This window comes from Nicotiana tomentosiformis, chromosome 1 (assembly GCF_000390325.3).
Source record: "Nicotiana tomentosiformis chromosome 1, ASM39032v3, whole genome shotgun sequence".
In the NCBI taxonomy this organism is placed as follows: Eukaryota; Viridiplantae; Streptophyta; class Magnoliopsida; order Solanales; family Solanaceae; genus Nicotiana; species Nicotiana tomentosiformis.
In genome coordinates, this window is record NC_090812.1 from 82,625,907 (window position 1) to 82,641,568 (window position 15,662).

Consider the following 15,662-nt stretch of genomic DNA (forward strand, 5'->3'; position numbering starts at 1 on the left):
CACAATAGGACCTAAGAAGCTAAGACATCACCCCAATTTCCAAAAAGAGCCAATTGGAAACGGCAAAGAAAAAAGAAAAAACGAAAAAAGAACTCACGTCTGGTTTTTGGGAATTTCCACTGTGAAAGCTTTTGTCAAGTGTTTGGGAATTTTAGTGGGGGGCTTGTGATAAGGAAGATTGGAGTTATGTAGAAGTGGGTTTTGAGTCACTTGTAAAGTTTTTCAATTGATAAGCGTGCGAAGATCGAATTTTGAGGTCGCGTTTGGGTTTTGAGTTTTCTTGTGCGGATTCGAAGTTCTAGTTCGCAATTTTGGCGTTTCAGCCCAACGATTGTTGCTTTGTTATTCCGATTGAGTTGCAAATTTTTAGTTTTATTCATCAATATAAAGGTCCATTCGAATTCATTTGGGTGTGCATTTCATGTGACCCGACATAACTTCAAATAATAATAAAAATTAACATGTTATAAATACCGGGTGTGTTTCACGTGGCGCGATTCATAATGTGTACAAAAAATAAACGAGTGCGCGATATCGTAACTTGTTTCAAACAAATTTCATAAATACTAAAAGCAGTTAGAAAGTAAAAATGCACATAAAGTTTTAAAACATGTAATAAATCAGATAATTAAGCCAAGTATTAATAGTTGAGCGACCGTGCTAAAATCACAGAACTCGGAAGTGCCTCACACCTTTTCTGGGGTTAACAGAATTCCTTACCCGGTTTTCTGTATTCGCAGACCACAAATAAGAGTCAATTTTCTCGATTTGGGATTTAAAATAAATCGGTAACTTGGGAAACCATAAATTATTCTAAGTGGCGACTCTAAACTAAATAAATAATCCCATTTCGATCAATGTCACTTTAATTGAAAAAACTCCCTAATTCCCTTCGGGAAAAAGAAGGTGTGACAGCTCTAGCGACTCTGCTGGGGAAAAGAACCCAGAATCTTTGGTTTAGGGTTCAGAATTCGAGCTTAGAATAATTATGATACTTGGTTTTGTTTATTATCTGATTTTTACGTGTTTGAGCCTAATGTGCTAAATGCCGCTTTTTACCGATTTTGATATTGTTTGAATTGTATATAAAACTGTTACGAAACCCTTCTTCTCTCTCAGTCTTCTAAATCTTCTGGAAGCGTGCGCTTTGCGTGGCTTCTTTTCTGTTAGAGTCGTATCCTAATTTTAGAACGAGGTTCGGACAAGTTGCAAAGCCGGTGAAGCTTCTGTATTCCCGGTACGCTGCCTCCCTCGGCTCGAGTTGTCTGCTTGGGTAAGCCGGGTCTAGAATAATACACCCAAGTTTTTAACACTTAGAATGACATTGCCTCGTGCCGGATTCCTACTAGGTACGCTTGTTTGCATCACGTGCATTTGACCTTAGGGACTCAACACATGCATTGGGTCCGTCTAGGACAGGTGTACCCAAAAATTAAAAGACCATCCTGATGCATTTTACGTGCTACTTGTGTATTCATTTGCTTCGGCTTGTATGTTGACCGGCTTCTAGAATAGGGAAAGAAAATCAAGAAAAAAATAAGAGTGAGGTAGGTATTTGAAACATTTCGAAACTCTGTCGAAATTTTGAAAAAATAGAGAGAAAATAAGCCAATATTTTCAAAAGTCATTGTTTCCTCTGTTCCGTCAGAACTGACCGAACTACGCGGGTCTGATTCTCACCGGATGTGAGGTACGTAGGCAAACCTCATCGGTTCCGGCCCACAATTTTTAAAAATCCAAAAATATTTTCCTTTACTTCCTTCTTTAGAAAAGTCTTTCTTTGAGACCCCAACTTTTTTTAAAAAATAAAATTCAAAAATATTTTATTCTAATTTCTTCTGAAAAATCAAAAAAATATTTTCATTCCTTTTCAGAAGTTTTTCTTTCGAAAATTGAAAAGAATTCAAGATTCAAAAATATTTTTTTTTCTTTAGAAGTATTTCTTTCATAAATTCAAAATAAATATCCAAAAATATTTCCTTTCTTCTTTAGAGGTTTTTCTTGCAAAATTCCAAAAAAAAAAAAAAAAGTAGTTGAATATTTTTAAAAAGAATATGTATATATTTTCTTTAAACTTTAGAAAATTTTCTTTTCCAAAATTCTTTTTAAAAAAAAATAAATCAAAATCCAAAAATATTTTCTTTCATTTTATAAGTCTTTCTTTCGGAAATTCAAAATAAAAAAAAAGAGTTAGTTTATTTCCTTTATTCCCGATCTTCCCGAACTATGCAAGATCTGATTCATGTTCCCACATGATATGTAGGCAACCCATATCAGGTTCAATCGAATGGTTTTAAAAAAAGGAAAAAAGAGCCGACAAAAGAAAAGAAAAAGGGGGAAAAAAAGGAAAAAAAAGAGAGTGTTCATTCTAACATGCTTGTTGTTTTGAAATAAAAGTTCTGTTCAGGTGGTTAGTTTGTTGGCATTCTGGCGAGTCAACCATACAACACCAGGTCAAAGCACCAGGCAGTCATGACTCGCAAAGGATTGGACACGGGAGTGGTTGACCCATCGAAAGATATTGTGGAGTCGGAATCTGAATTGAACGAGGAGGTCCAAAGGTTGAAACAGCAGATGGCAGAAATGTATCAGGCTTGGATCGGGGGACATCCTCCACTTTCATTTCCCGCTAAGTACACTGAAAACCTTGCCTCTATCCCACAACTGTCACAAGCTGAGGTTCCCACTGCCGGTGATCTTTCCCCTCAACATGCACCAGGCTCTACCCCTTACCACAACTACCATGGCAACTCGTCCCAACCTTTCCATGTTCCACCAGCCTAAACAACCTTATACCCTGCTCCAATATCCAGTCCTGTCTTTGTAGCCCCTCCATAAGCTACCATCCATCGATCTTCTAGTGAACTCTCGTTCAAAGTTCCAGATGCCCAATACTATGCTCCAGAACCAACCTTCAAGGTCCTGGATCCTTATTGTTACACCCCTTCCTTTGAGCCTCATGTTGAAACCGAGAAGCCATCTAAGAACGTGGAGCAAGATGAGATATCAGAAAAGTGAAGAGTTTGGAGCAATCTTTGAGGAATATGCAAGGGATAGGAAGCCAAGTGAGTGTGGCTTACAAGGATTTGTGCTTGTTCCCTAACGTCCAACTGCCCGCCATGTTCGAGATGCCCAAGTTTGACTTGTACGATGGACAAGGAGATCTCGTGGCCCATTTGAGAGGTTTTTGCTGCAATATGAGAGGCGCCGGTGGGATGGACGAATTATTGATGGCGTATTTCAGTCAGAGTCTGAGTGGGGAGGCTCTGGAGTGGTACACCCGCCAAGACGCTAGCAGGAGGTACACATGGGACGATTTAGCTCAGGCCTTTGCCTTGCATTTTCAGTACAATTAGACATTGTCCCAAATCGCCTATCCCTGACCAAGATAGAAAAGAAGCCTAATGAAAGCTTTAGGGATTACGGGTTCAGATGGAGAGAACAAGCTGCCCAGGTCAATCAGCCGATGGAAGAAGATGAGATAGTTGAGTACTTTCTTCAAGCTCAAGAGCCTACTTACTTTGGGAATTTGATCTCGGCCGTGGGTAAGCCTTTTAATGATGTGGTAAAAATGGGAGGAATGGTATAAGATGGGTTGAAGTCGAGCAATATCATGAGCTATTCTACTTTAAAAGCCACAACACAAGCAATTCAGAACGACACAGGAAGCTTGCCGGGTCAGAAGAAAAAGTATGATGTTGCCATGGTTGTCTCAGGATTACGACATGGTTCAAAGGGTCCGCCTCACCAATATACTCAGCCTCGACCCCAACCCCAACCTCAAACCTATCCCCGAGCTCTACATAATCCTAGCCAGTATTATCCTCCGTATAATGTCCAGTCATTTGTTCAACCACTGAGTCACTCCTTATGGCGAGCACCAGCACCACAAAATACTCGTTCGCCTTCACAACATTTTCGAGCACCCAATAACCCTAGAAAACAGGGGCATGGAGGGGAACAAAGGCAAAGATATAGATTTACGCCAATAGGGGAATCCTACACAAGCTTGTTTGAAAAGTTAAAACATTCTGGCCTGATTGAGCCGCTTCTCGGCTATACTCCGGACCCATGCGCAAAAATTTTTGATCCTACTGTACGGTGCATGTACCATTCTAATGTCCAAGGGCATAACACTGAAGATTGCCATGCTTTGAAAAGGTAAATAGAAAGAATGATTCAAGAAGGGATAATTGTGATCCAGGACAGTGACACCCAGAATATCACGCAGAATCTTTTACCTGCACATGATGATGCACCCTTTGTGGGGATGATGCATGGTGACAGGAAGTATGAGAATCCTCTTGGGAATTTGCTGACTAAAGTTAATGATTTTGAAATATGAGAAGGCCTTTTTGATTCTGATGAGCAAATTGGTGGCTAAGTGTCAAGCTTAGCAATGGAAAGGTCATTCTCTCCTTACTCAGAAGGAATCTTGGTAGCTTGTTTTGATGTTTTTTCTATTATCTGGGTTATTTTAGGGTTGTGATCCAGATTTTATTTATTTTATTGAGTCAAACCCTTCTATCCCTCTATTTGTGTGAATCTTGTATGTCTGTTCTGTTGTATTTTCATTATCCGGGTTATTTTAGGGTTGTAACTCGGATCTTAGGTTGTTTGTCTTGTTCTTAAACCCTTCCATCCTTTACTCAATGAAATACAGTTTGACATTTTGTGTCATTCTGTGTTTAGTTCTTTTCCCGCTAGTTCTAATGACATGACATGCATGCCGAGTTTTTAGCTATATCTTGAAATCCAGTCTAATCATGGAATAATGAAACATAATTTTGAATATGATAAAAAGATGCATTTGAGGAAACAAGTAAAGATTCACGAATTCTATGATAACCTGTAGCTTGAATTGAGTGAAACTGAGGTAGTTAATCTGGGAAATCAAGAGGTGGATAAGAGGACGCAACAAGGAAATGTCTCTCAAGTAGTTTGAGGTAGATCAGTCAATGTTGAAATGCATCATTCCACATCAAGATAAGGTTGAGTCAAGTCTGCTTCGAACTAGCAAGGGTCATTCATTGGGACGAAGGTATTGCCCATTGGAACTTTTTGTTTGTGTTGATGCCATCAATAGATACTATGTATGATTTCTTTGCTTATCTTCAATTGCATGTTTGTACTTGGCATTTTTAAAGTTTGGAATGACAAATGCATTTTATTCTGTTACCCCAAATACTTTTATCCTCTGTTACCCCTTTTGAGCCTTATTTATTTTCTTTCATACCCCTCTTTTGTAATTAGAAGTAGAGTTAGAAAATAGAAAAGAAAAAAAAGGAGAAAAATAGAAAAAAAAAGAAAAAAAAGAAAAAAAGGGAAGCAACAAAAACAAAACAACTCTTAATTTTGAACTGCGTTCAACCTGATTCTTGTCACCACAAGATACGTAGGTAGCCTTACGGTTCGGTCACACCAAATAAAATATTTCATAATTCCATGAAGTCAAGAGCCAAATTTTCTTAGAAATTCCATCTCAAAAAGGAAAAAAGAAGAAAAAACAAATTTTCAAAATTCCTCACTTCAAAAGAAACTGGGGCAGGAGTTTCGTTTTCTATAAAAAAACGGTTCCAAAAGTTTTAAAGTTATACCCTATTTTGTCTTAGTTTGAATTTTAGCCTTCATGCCTTTCTTTCTTTCTAACCCTGTCCAAAAGCCACATTACAGTCCAAAAAAGACCTTCCAGATAATCTTTGAGAGTGCCGAGTTAGACATGCCAGGAACATATGATATTTTTACTATGGTTAATGCCTTGTCAACTGCAAAATCAGAGGAAATAAGAAGAAAAGAACAAACTGAGAGTCTTATCGGTGAAAACCTTCACAGGCACCATAAGGCGATGGTGAGTTGAAAGAAATAACAAAATGAGAGAGGCTTGATGGTGAAAACTCTTCGGGCACTACAAGTCGAATAAGGATCGTGAATCAGATAGGGATAATCGGTGCATTGAAGCCTAGTTTCACGGCTTAGAGATACAACAAGAGTTGAACATTAGACTTGCTTGACAAATTAGGCCACTTAATCCAAAATGCATGTCACGGTCATTAGAGTTGGTATCCACATCTGATAAGTTTCTACTTAGTGATTTTCTTGTTAGTTGTCATCTCTTTCCATTGTCCCCTTACTCTGTTCTTCTTGCTTTGTTTAAGTCCTCTTTTTGAGTCTGTTTTGTCAAAATAAGTGAGAAATGACTTCAAAATTTGCTACCAGCTTTCCAATTGCACAAAGTGGAGTCTGGCTAGCACATAAAAGTGGCACAAGTCAGGAAACAATAGTATGCGCCGTGGGTTTGTGACAATTGACGTGTTTTGGGATTCATGTGAAATGCAAAGGTTCAGTAAATGTCACTTTATGAGCAAAAATGCAACAGATAGAGGGTATTAGGCTTGAATGGATCAAAGGTGTTTTCTATGATAAGGGTTGACAGAAAAGTGTTTGGCCAATAACAAGCAAGGTCCCCAAGTTGAATTCAAAGTTGTCATGGCAAGTGCAAGAGAAATCGCCCTCGAAGTCAAAGCCACAAACTAACCACCATGTTTAAAACTCACAAGTTTTCTTTGTCTAAAACAGGGATGAAGGCTATGATCATATCAAAGCTTGAATTTTTCATGTGTGATGCCCCAGTTCTGCTAACGCAAAGGCTATTGAGAAGATCATACCTCCTAGGCATGTTCCCTAGTTGAGAAGCACCATACTTTCTAGGCATGTTCCCTAGTTGAGAAGCACCATACGTCCTAGGCATATCCCTAGTTGAGAGGAATCTTTGGCTTTTCTTAAAGTTCAGGGGTCCCACCTGGAGAATAAGGTCAGTTTTTACTTTAGTCAAGCTTAGTTTATAATTTTTCTCAAGCTGAGTCTCACCCCTAGGAGACACACTTCCTAGTCTGGGTCTTTCAAGTTATATTTTTGTTTTAGGAGACGCACTTCCTAAATTGAGATATCACCCCTAGGAGACGTAGTTCCTAGTTTGGTACATTCAAGTTTCATCCCTAGGAGACACACTTCCTAGTTTGAGTCATTCGAGTTTTACCCCTAAGAGACGCACTTCCTAGTTTGAGTCATTGAAGTTTCGCTCCTAGGAGACGCATTTCCTAGTCTGGGTCTTTCAGGATATACTTTTAGGAGACACATTTCCTAAATTGAGATTTCACCCCTAGGAGACGCAGTTCCTAGTTTGGTTCATTCAAGTTTCATCCCTAGGAGACACACTTCCTAGTTTGAGTCATTCGAGTTTTACCCCTAGGAGACGCACTTCCTAGTTTGAGTTGTTGAAGTTTCGCCCCTAGGAGACGTATTTCCTAGTTTAGCTCTTTCAGGATATACTTTTAGGAGACGCAATTCCTAAATTGAAATTTCACCCCTAGGAGACGCAGTTCCTAGTTTGGTTCATTCAAGTTTCATCCCTAGGAGACGCACTTCCTAGTTTGAGTCATTCGAGTTTTACCCCTAGGAGACGCACTTTCTAATTTGAGTCATTGAAGTTTCGCCCCTAGGAGATGCATTTCTTAGTCTGGTCTTTCAGGATATACTTTTAAGAGACACACTTCCTAAATTGAGATTTCACCCCTAGGAGACGTAATTCCTAGTTTGGTTCATTCAAGTTTTATCCTTAGGAGACGCACTTCCTAGTTTGAGTCATTCGAATTTTACCCCTAGGAGACGCACTTCCTAGTTTGAGTCATTGATGTTTCGCCCCTAGGAGACGCATTTCCTAGTTTGAGTCATTGAAGTTTCGCCCCTAGGAGACGCACTTCCTAGTCTGGGTCTTTCAGGATATACTTTTAGGAAACACACTTCATAAATTTAGATTTCACCCTTAGGAGACGCACTTCCTAGTTTGGTTCGTTCAAGTTTCACCCGTAGGAGACACACTTCCTAATATTGGTCTTTCAGGTTACTCTTTTAGGAGACGCACTTCCTAGTTTGGGTCGTTTGAGTCCATCCCTAGGAGACACACTTCCTAGTTTGGGTCATTTAGGTTTTATTTTTAGCAGACGCATTTGCTTGTCAAATTATCTTGGTTTTACTCACAGGAGACGCACATCCTAGTCGAGTCTTTAGTCTTACTCTCATCATTGCATCAATAGCATAAGTGGTTTACAGTTTTGCTAACAACTCACAAATCTTCCTAGTGCAAACTGGGGTAGAAAATTTTGTTTGTTTTGTTGTTTTGATTGCAGGCACCCACCTGGAGGACGAGGGTCAATATTTCAGAAATCGATTTTAAGTTCAAATCAGAGAGGCATCAGGAGCCTGCCTGAAGAACATGATCAACTTTCAATTTTCAAGTTCAAGAGGCATCAGGAGCCCACCTGAAGAACAAGGTTAACTTTCAATTTTCAAGTTCAAGAGGCATCAGGAGCCGCCTGAAGAACATGTTCAGCGTTCAGTTTTCAAGTTCAAGTTAGAGAAGCATCAGGAGAATCCAGTAATCAGGAGAATCTCGCCTGAAGAACATGGTCAACTTTCGGTTTACAAGTTCAAGTAAGAGAGGCATCAGGAGCCCGCTTGAAGAACAGAGTCAACTTTCAATTTTCAAGTTCAAGAGGCATCAGGAGCCTGCCTAAAGAACATGGTCAATTTTCAGTTTACAATTTCAAGTCAGAGAGGCATCAGGAGCCCGCCTGAAGAACATGGTCAACTTTCAATTTTCAAGTTCAAGAAGCATCAGGAGCCTGCATGAAGAATAGGGTCAATTTTCAGTTTACAATTTCAAGTCAGAGAGGCATCAGGAGCCCGCCTGAAGAACAGGGTCAACTTTCAATTTTCAAGTTCAAGAAGCATCAGGAACCCGCCTGAAGAATAGGGTCAGCTTTCAGTTTACAATTTCAAGTCAGAGAGGCATCAGGAGCCCACCTGAAGAACTGGGTCAACTTTCAATTTTCAAGTTCAAGAAGCATCAGAAGCCCACCTGGAGAACGGGGGAATTCATTTCAAAGTTACTTCAAATTTCAAGTCAGTAGCAGGCGCCCACCTGGAGAACGAGGGAAGTCATCTCAGAATTCAATTCAAGTTAGAAGTAGCAGAAGCTCGCCTTAAGAATACGAGTCGACAATCCGAGATGACCAAAAGAAGAAGTCTCAATCCAGAATAAAAGAAAAAAAGAAGAAGTGAATCTAAAATGCAGAAGCAAATGAAAGATGTGAACTGCTCAAGACATGGTTGAAGTCACGAGCACTGCATGTCCGGTCTTGATCCCAAGAAGACGTGGAAGAACGAATCAACACCTACAGCTAGCAAGCATCTAAGGTTCAAATCAAAAGTCTGCATGAAGAATCATTCAAGACTCAATATTAAGTTTCAGAAGACTTATAGATAGGAATCTTGTAACTCATAGCTGATAAGTTTGTTTACTTCTTTTAGATTTTGATTCTGATGTAATAACAGGAACCGCGGATCGGAACCTCGACGGAACCTCACTCGACTCTCCACATATTCCATCACTTCACTCACCTCTGAACTACACGTAGCCTGATTCCTTTATAGCTAAGGATATGTAGGCAGCTCAGATACCACGGCTCGGTCACAATCTTTTGTCCATCTTTATTTCGTTTTGAATAAGCGTCGGGTCATAAATCAATTAAGTTGCTTATTGTTCTTTGCTCCGAAAACTCTTCGTGTTTCCAAGCAAAGAGGGACAGCTGTAAGCACATAATTTTTGACCCGCGCAACTTTTAAAAGTAGTATTTTAAAAATATTTACTTAATTTTATTTTTAATAGGATTTCGGTCAACTTTTAGTTTTAATTTTAAAACATAAGTTTAAAAAACACAAAAATAGTTTTATAACTTTTTTTAGCTTATTAGTATTTTATAATATTTATAACATTTAAAAAAAATACCAAAAATATTTTTATTTTTATATATAGTTCACTTTAATAATTTATTCTTATTAATTAAGATTAACTAATATATTTTGGTAGTATTTTTATTTTATTTTTTTTATATTTGTTCAATGAGAAAGAATTAAATTTGGGCCAATTGTAAGTTCATTTTCGGATTTTAGTGACCCAGCAAGACAAATATGCATTCCTCTCAACTCATTAGCCACTCTCCATTTAAATGCAAGATTTAATCTTAACCATTAATTCCCTCCAATTTAATGGCCCACGTCAATTCTACTCATATTTAAATTCAATTATAACCAAACTCTTACCTACCTTTCAATCTCCTGAGAGACCAAAAATACACAAGAAAAAAACGGCCACCCTCAACCCTCCTTCACGAACCAGACGCCCTTCTCAATTTCCCAATTCCAGCCGCCCCTCATTTTTGAGGTTCTGAACCCCACACTCACAATAGGACCTAAGAAGCTAAGACATCACCCCAATTTCCAAAAAGAGCCAATTGGAAACGGCAAAGAAAAAAGAAAAAACGAAAAAAGAACTCACGTCTGTTTTTTGGGAATTTCCACTGTGAAAGCTTTTGTCAAATGTTTGGGAATTTTAGTGGGGGTTTGTGATAAGGAAGATTGGAGTTATGTGGAAGTGGGTTTTGAGTCACTTGTAAAGTTTTTCAATTGATAAGCGTCCGGAGATCGAATTTTGAGGTCGCGTTTGGGTTTTGAGTTTTCTGGTGCCGATTCGAGGTTCTAATTCGCAATTTTTGCGTTTCAGTCCAACAATTGTTACTTTGTTATTCCGATTGAGTTACAAATTTTCAGTTTTATTTATCAATATAAAGGTCTATTCGAATTCATTCTTCTCACTATTTGTTTACCTTTTAAGTATACACTTGCTTTGATATATTAGTGTTTCTATTTGCTCTTGATGGATTTCATTTGCTCTATGGAAAATACCTTATCTCTTTCGTATTAATTGTGTACTGATTGCATATTATTTGGGTTATATATTGGCTTTAAAGATTAATTCATTTGAATATATGTAAGTTTGGTTGGACGATTTCTGTTAAATACGCTATGAATTTTGATTTAGTTTTCTTACTTATATGGTTATGTTTCGTTGCCTTTGTTTTAGCATGTTGAAGTGGTGATTTAAGTGAGTTATTAAATTAGATAGATGGAAAAATTGGAGTCGTTTCTTTCTGGGCAAGGAATAAGAATGGGCCATAAGGTGGGTCTTGAACCATAAGGAATTTGGGCCAAGTAATAGATCATGTTAGCTAGCCTATTTACTCCCCAATAATATCTTCTCCATAAATTCGGCATCACAACAACCTCAAAGATTAGGAAAATAATTCGTAAATACCGTAGTTTGCTTTAGGCGCGCTAATAAATCATCGTGGACATGGGTACGGTTCCCGTGGTATGGTCACGATACGTAAATCCCATTCGGGTGTGCATTTCATGTGACCTGACATAACTTCAAATAATAATAAAAATTAACATATTGTAAATCGCGGGTGCGTTTCACGTGGCGCGATTCGCAATATGTACAAAAAATAAATGAGTGCGCGATATCGCGACTTGTTTCAAACAAATTCCATAAATACTAAAAGCAGTTAGAAAGTAAAAATGCACATAAGGTTTTAAAACATGTGATAAATCAGATAATTAAGCTAATTATTAATAGTTGAGCGACCGTGCTAAAACCACGGAACTCGGGAGTGCCTTACACCTTTTTCGGGGTTAACAGAATTTCTTACCCGGTCTTCTGTGTTCGCAGACCACAAATAAGAGTCAATTTCCTTGATTTAGGATTTAAAATAAATCGGTGACTAGGGACACCATAAATTATTCCAAGTGGAGACTCTGAACTAAATAAATAATCTCATTTCGATCAATGTCACTTTAATTGGAAAAACTCCCTAATTCCCTTCGGGAAAAATGAGGCGTGACAGTTCTAGAGACTTTGCTGGGGAAAAGAACCCATAATCTTTCGTTCAGGGTTCAGAATTCGAGCTTAGAATAATTGTGATACTTGGTTTTATTTATTACTGATTGTTACGTGTTTGAGCCTAATGTACTAAATGCCGCTTTTTATTGCTTTGATATTGTTTGAACAGTATATAAAACTATTACGAAACTCTTCTTCTCTCTGAGTCTTCTAAATCTACTGGGAAGCATGCGCTTTGCGTGGCTTCTTTTCTGTTAGAGTCGTATCCTAATTTTAGAACGAGGTTCAGACAAGTTGTAAAATCGGTGAAGCTTTTGTATTCCCGGTACGCTGCCCTCCCTCAGCTCGAGTTGTCCGCTCAGGTAAGCCGTGTCTAGAACAATACACCCAGATTTTTAAAACTTAGAATGACATAGCCTCATGCCGGATCCCTACTAGGTACGCTTGTTTGCATCACGTGCATTTGACCTTAGGGACTCAACACATACATTGGGTCCGTCTAGGACAGGTGTGCCCAAAAATTAAAAGACCATCGTGATGCATTTTACGTGCTACTTGCGTATTCATTTGCTTCGGCTTGTATGTTGACCGGCTTCTAGAATAGGGAAAGAAAATCAAGAACAAAACAAGAGTGAGGTAGGTATTTGAAACATTTCGAAACTCTACCGAAATTTTGAAAAAAAAAGAGAGAAAATAAGCCAATATTTTCAAAAGTCATTGTTTCCTCTGTTCCGTCAGAACTGACCGAACTACGCGGGTCTGATTCTCACCGGATGTGAGGTACGTAGGCAAACCTCATCGGTTCCGGCCCACAATTTTTAAAAATTCAAAAATATTTTTCTTTACTTCTTTCTTTAGAAAAGTCTTTCTTTGAGACCCCAACATTTTTAAAAAAATAAAATCCAAAAATATTTTCTTTTAATTTCTTCTGAAAAATTCAAAAAATATTTTCATTCCTTTTCAGAAGTTTTTCTTTCGAAAATTGAAAAGAAAATTCAAAATTCAAAAATATTTTTTTTTTTTTATTTAGAAGTATTTCTTTCATAAATTCAAAATAAAAGTTCAAAATTTCCTTTCTTCTTTAGAAGTTGAATATTTTTTAAAAAAATATGTATATATTTTCTTTCTTCTTTAGAAAATTTTCATTTCCAAAATTCTTTAAAAAAAAAAAAAAAAATCAAAATCCAAATTTTTTTTCTTTCATCTTTATAAGTCTTTCTTTTGGAAATTCAAAATAAAAAAAAAGAGTTAGTTTATTTCCTTTATTCCCGATCTTCCCGAACTACGCAAGATCTGATTTATTTTTCCACATGATACGTAGGCAACCCATATCAGGTTCGATCGAATGGTTTAAAAAAAGGAAAAAAGAGCGACAAAAGAAAAGAAAAAGAAAAAAAAGAAAGGAATAAAAGAGTGTTCATTCTAACATGCTTGTTGTTTTGAAATAAAGGTTCTATTTAGGTGGTTAGTTTGTTGGCATTCTGGCGAGTCATCCATACAATACCAGGTCAAAGCAACAAGCAGTCATGACTGGCAAAGAATTGGGCACATGAGTGGTTGACCCATTGAGAGATATTGTGGAGTCGGAATCTGAATTGAAAGAGGAGGTCCAAAGGTTGAAACAACAGATGACAGAAATGTATTAGGCTTGGATCGGGGGACATCCTCCACCCTCATTTCCCACTAACTACACTGAAAACCCTGCTTCTATCCCACAACTGTCACAAGCTCAGGTTCCCACTGCCGGTGATCTTTTCCCTCAACATGCACCAGGCTCTATCCCTTACCTCAACTACCCTGGCACCTCGTCCCAACCTTTCTATGCTCCACCAGCCTAAACAACCTCATACCCTGCTCCAATATCCAATCCTGTCTTTGTAGCCCCTCCACAAGCTACCATCCATCGATCTTCTAGTGAACTCCCATTCAAAGTTCTAGATGCCCAATACTATGCTCCAAAACCAACCTTCAAGGTCTCAGATCCTTATTGTTACACCCCTTCCTTTGAGCCTCATGTTGAAACTGAGAAGCCATCTAAGAACGTGGAGCAAGATGAGATATTCAGGAAAGTGAAGAGTTTGGAGCAATCTTTGAGGAATATGCAAGGGATAGGAAGCCAAGTGAGTGTGGCCTACAAGGATTTGTGCTTGTTCCCTAACATCCAATTGCCCGCCAGGTTCAAGATGCCCAAGTTTGACCTGTACGATGGACATGGAGATCCTGTAGCCCATTTGAGAGGTTTTTGCTGCAAGATGAGAGGCACCGGTGGGAAGGACGAATTATTGATGGCGTACTTCAGTCAGAGTCTGAGTGGGGCGGCTCTGGAGTGGTACACCCGCCAAGACGCTAGCAGGTGGTACACATTCAGTCTTTTTGCCAAGACGTATTTTAGTCATTTGCTCTATGAAAAATACCTTATCTCTTTCGTATTAATTGTGTACTGATTGCGTATTATTTGGGTTATATATTGGATTTAAAGATTGATTTATTTGAATACATATAAGTTTGGTTGGACGATTTCTGTTAAATACGCTATGAATTTTGATTTAGTTTTCTTACTTATATGATTATGTTACGCTGCCTTTGTTTTAGCATGTTGAAGTAGTGATTTAAGTGAGTTATTCAATTGGATAGATGAAAAAATTAGAGTCGCTTGTTTCTTGGCAAGGAATAAGAATGGGCCATAAGGTGGATCTTGAACCATAAGGAATTTAGGCCAAGTAATAGATCATGTTAACTAGCCTATTTACTCCCCAATAATATCTTTTCCATAAATTCGGCATCACAACAATCTCAAAGATTAGGAAAATAATTCGTAAATACCGTAGTTTGCTTTAGGCGTGCTAATAAATCATCGTGGACATGGGTACGGTTCCCGTGGCATGGTCTCGATACGTAAATCCCATTCGGGTGTGCATTTCATGTGACCCGACATAACTTCAAATAATAATAAAAATTAACATGTTGTAAATCATGAGTGCGTTTCAGTGGCGCAATTCGCAATGTGTACAAAAAATAAATGAGTGCGCGACATCGCGACTTGTTTCAAACAAATTTCATAAATACTAAAAGCAGTTAGAAAGTAAAAATGCACGTAAGGTTTTAAAACATGTGATAAATCAGATAATTAAGCTAATTATTAATAGTTGAGCGACCGTGCTAAAACCACGGAACTCGGGAGTGCCTCACACCTTCTCCCGGGTTAACAGAATTCCTTACCCGATCTTCTGTGTTCACAGACCACAAATAAGAGTCAATTTCTTCGATTTGGGATTTAAAATAAATCGGTGACTTGGGACATCATAAATTATTTCAAGTGGCGACTCTGAACTAAATAAATAATCCCATTCCGATCAATGTCACTTTAATTGGAAAAACTCCCTAATACCCCTTCGGAAAAAAAGAGGTGTGACAAATATACAATAACAACAATAACAACCCAGTATAATCCCACTAGTGGGGTCTGAGGAGGGTAGTGTGTACGCAGACCTTACCCCTATACTGGGGTAGAGAGGCTGTTTCCGATAGACCCTCGGCTCCCTCTCTCCAAGAACTCCCCACCTTGCTCTTGGGGTGACTCGAACTCACAATCTCTTGGTTGGAAGTGAAGGATGCTCACCACTAGAGCAACCCACTCTTGTCCAACATAATATGCTGTTTTCGATTGTTCCAACATAATATGCTGGAAGTTTATGCGCAGAAGCTCCATAATCCAGCATATTATGCTAGAACTTTCCGTGTTTTAGCAAAATAATGGCTATTTTTTAATGACTTGCAAATGCTGGCTATTTTTTAATTACCGGTCTAAAAACTGGCTAACCCGTGCTATTTTTACAAATTATTTGGATCACACCGAATACTG

At 38.3% G+C, this 15,662-nt stretch overlaps 1 long non-coding RNA gene across 1 annotated transcript; it reads right to left on the bottom strand.

Annotated features, from left to right (window-relative positions):
* Positions 1-6,781: 6,781 nt before the first annotated feature.
* LOC138899628 (uncharacterized) lies at positions 6,782-9,054 on the bottom strand. Its single transcript, XR_011411378.1, has 3 exons — positions 8,918-9,054; positions 8,038-8,194; positions 6,782-6,869 (listed from the first exon to the last, which is right to left on the bottom strand). It is a non-coding gene; the product is annotated as an uncharacterized lncRNA (long non-coding RNA).
* Positions 9,055-15,662: the final 6,608 nt, after the last annotated feature.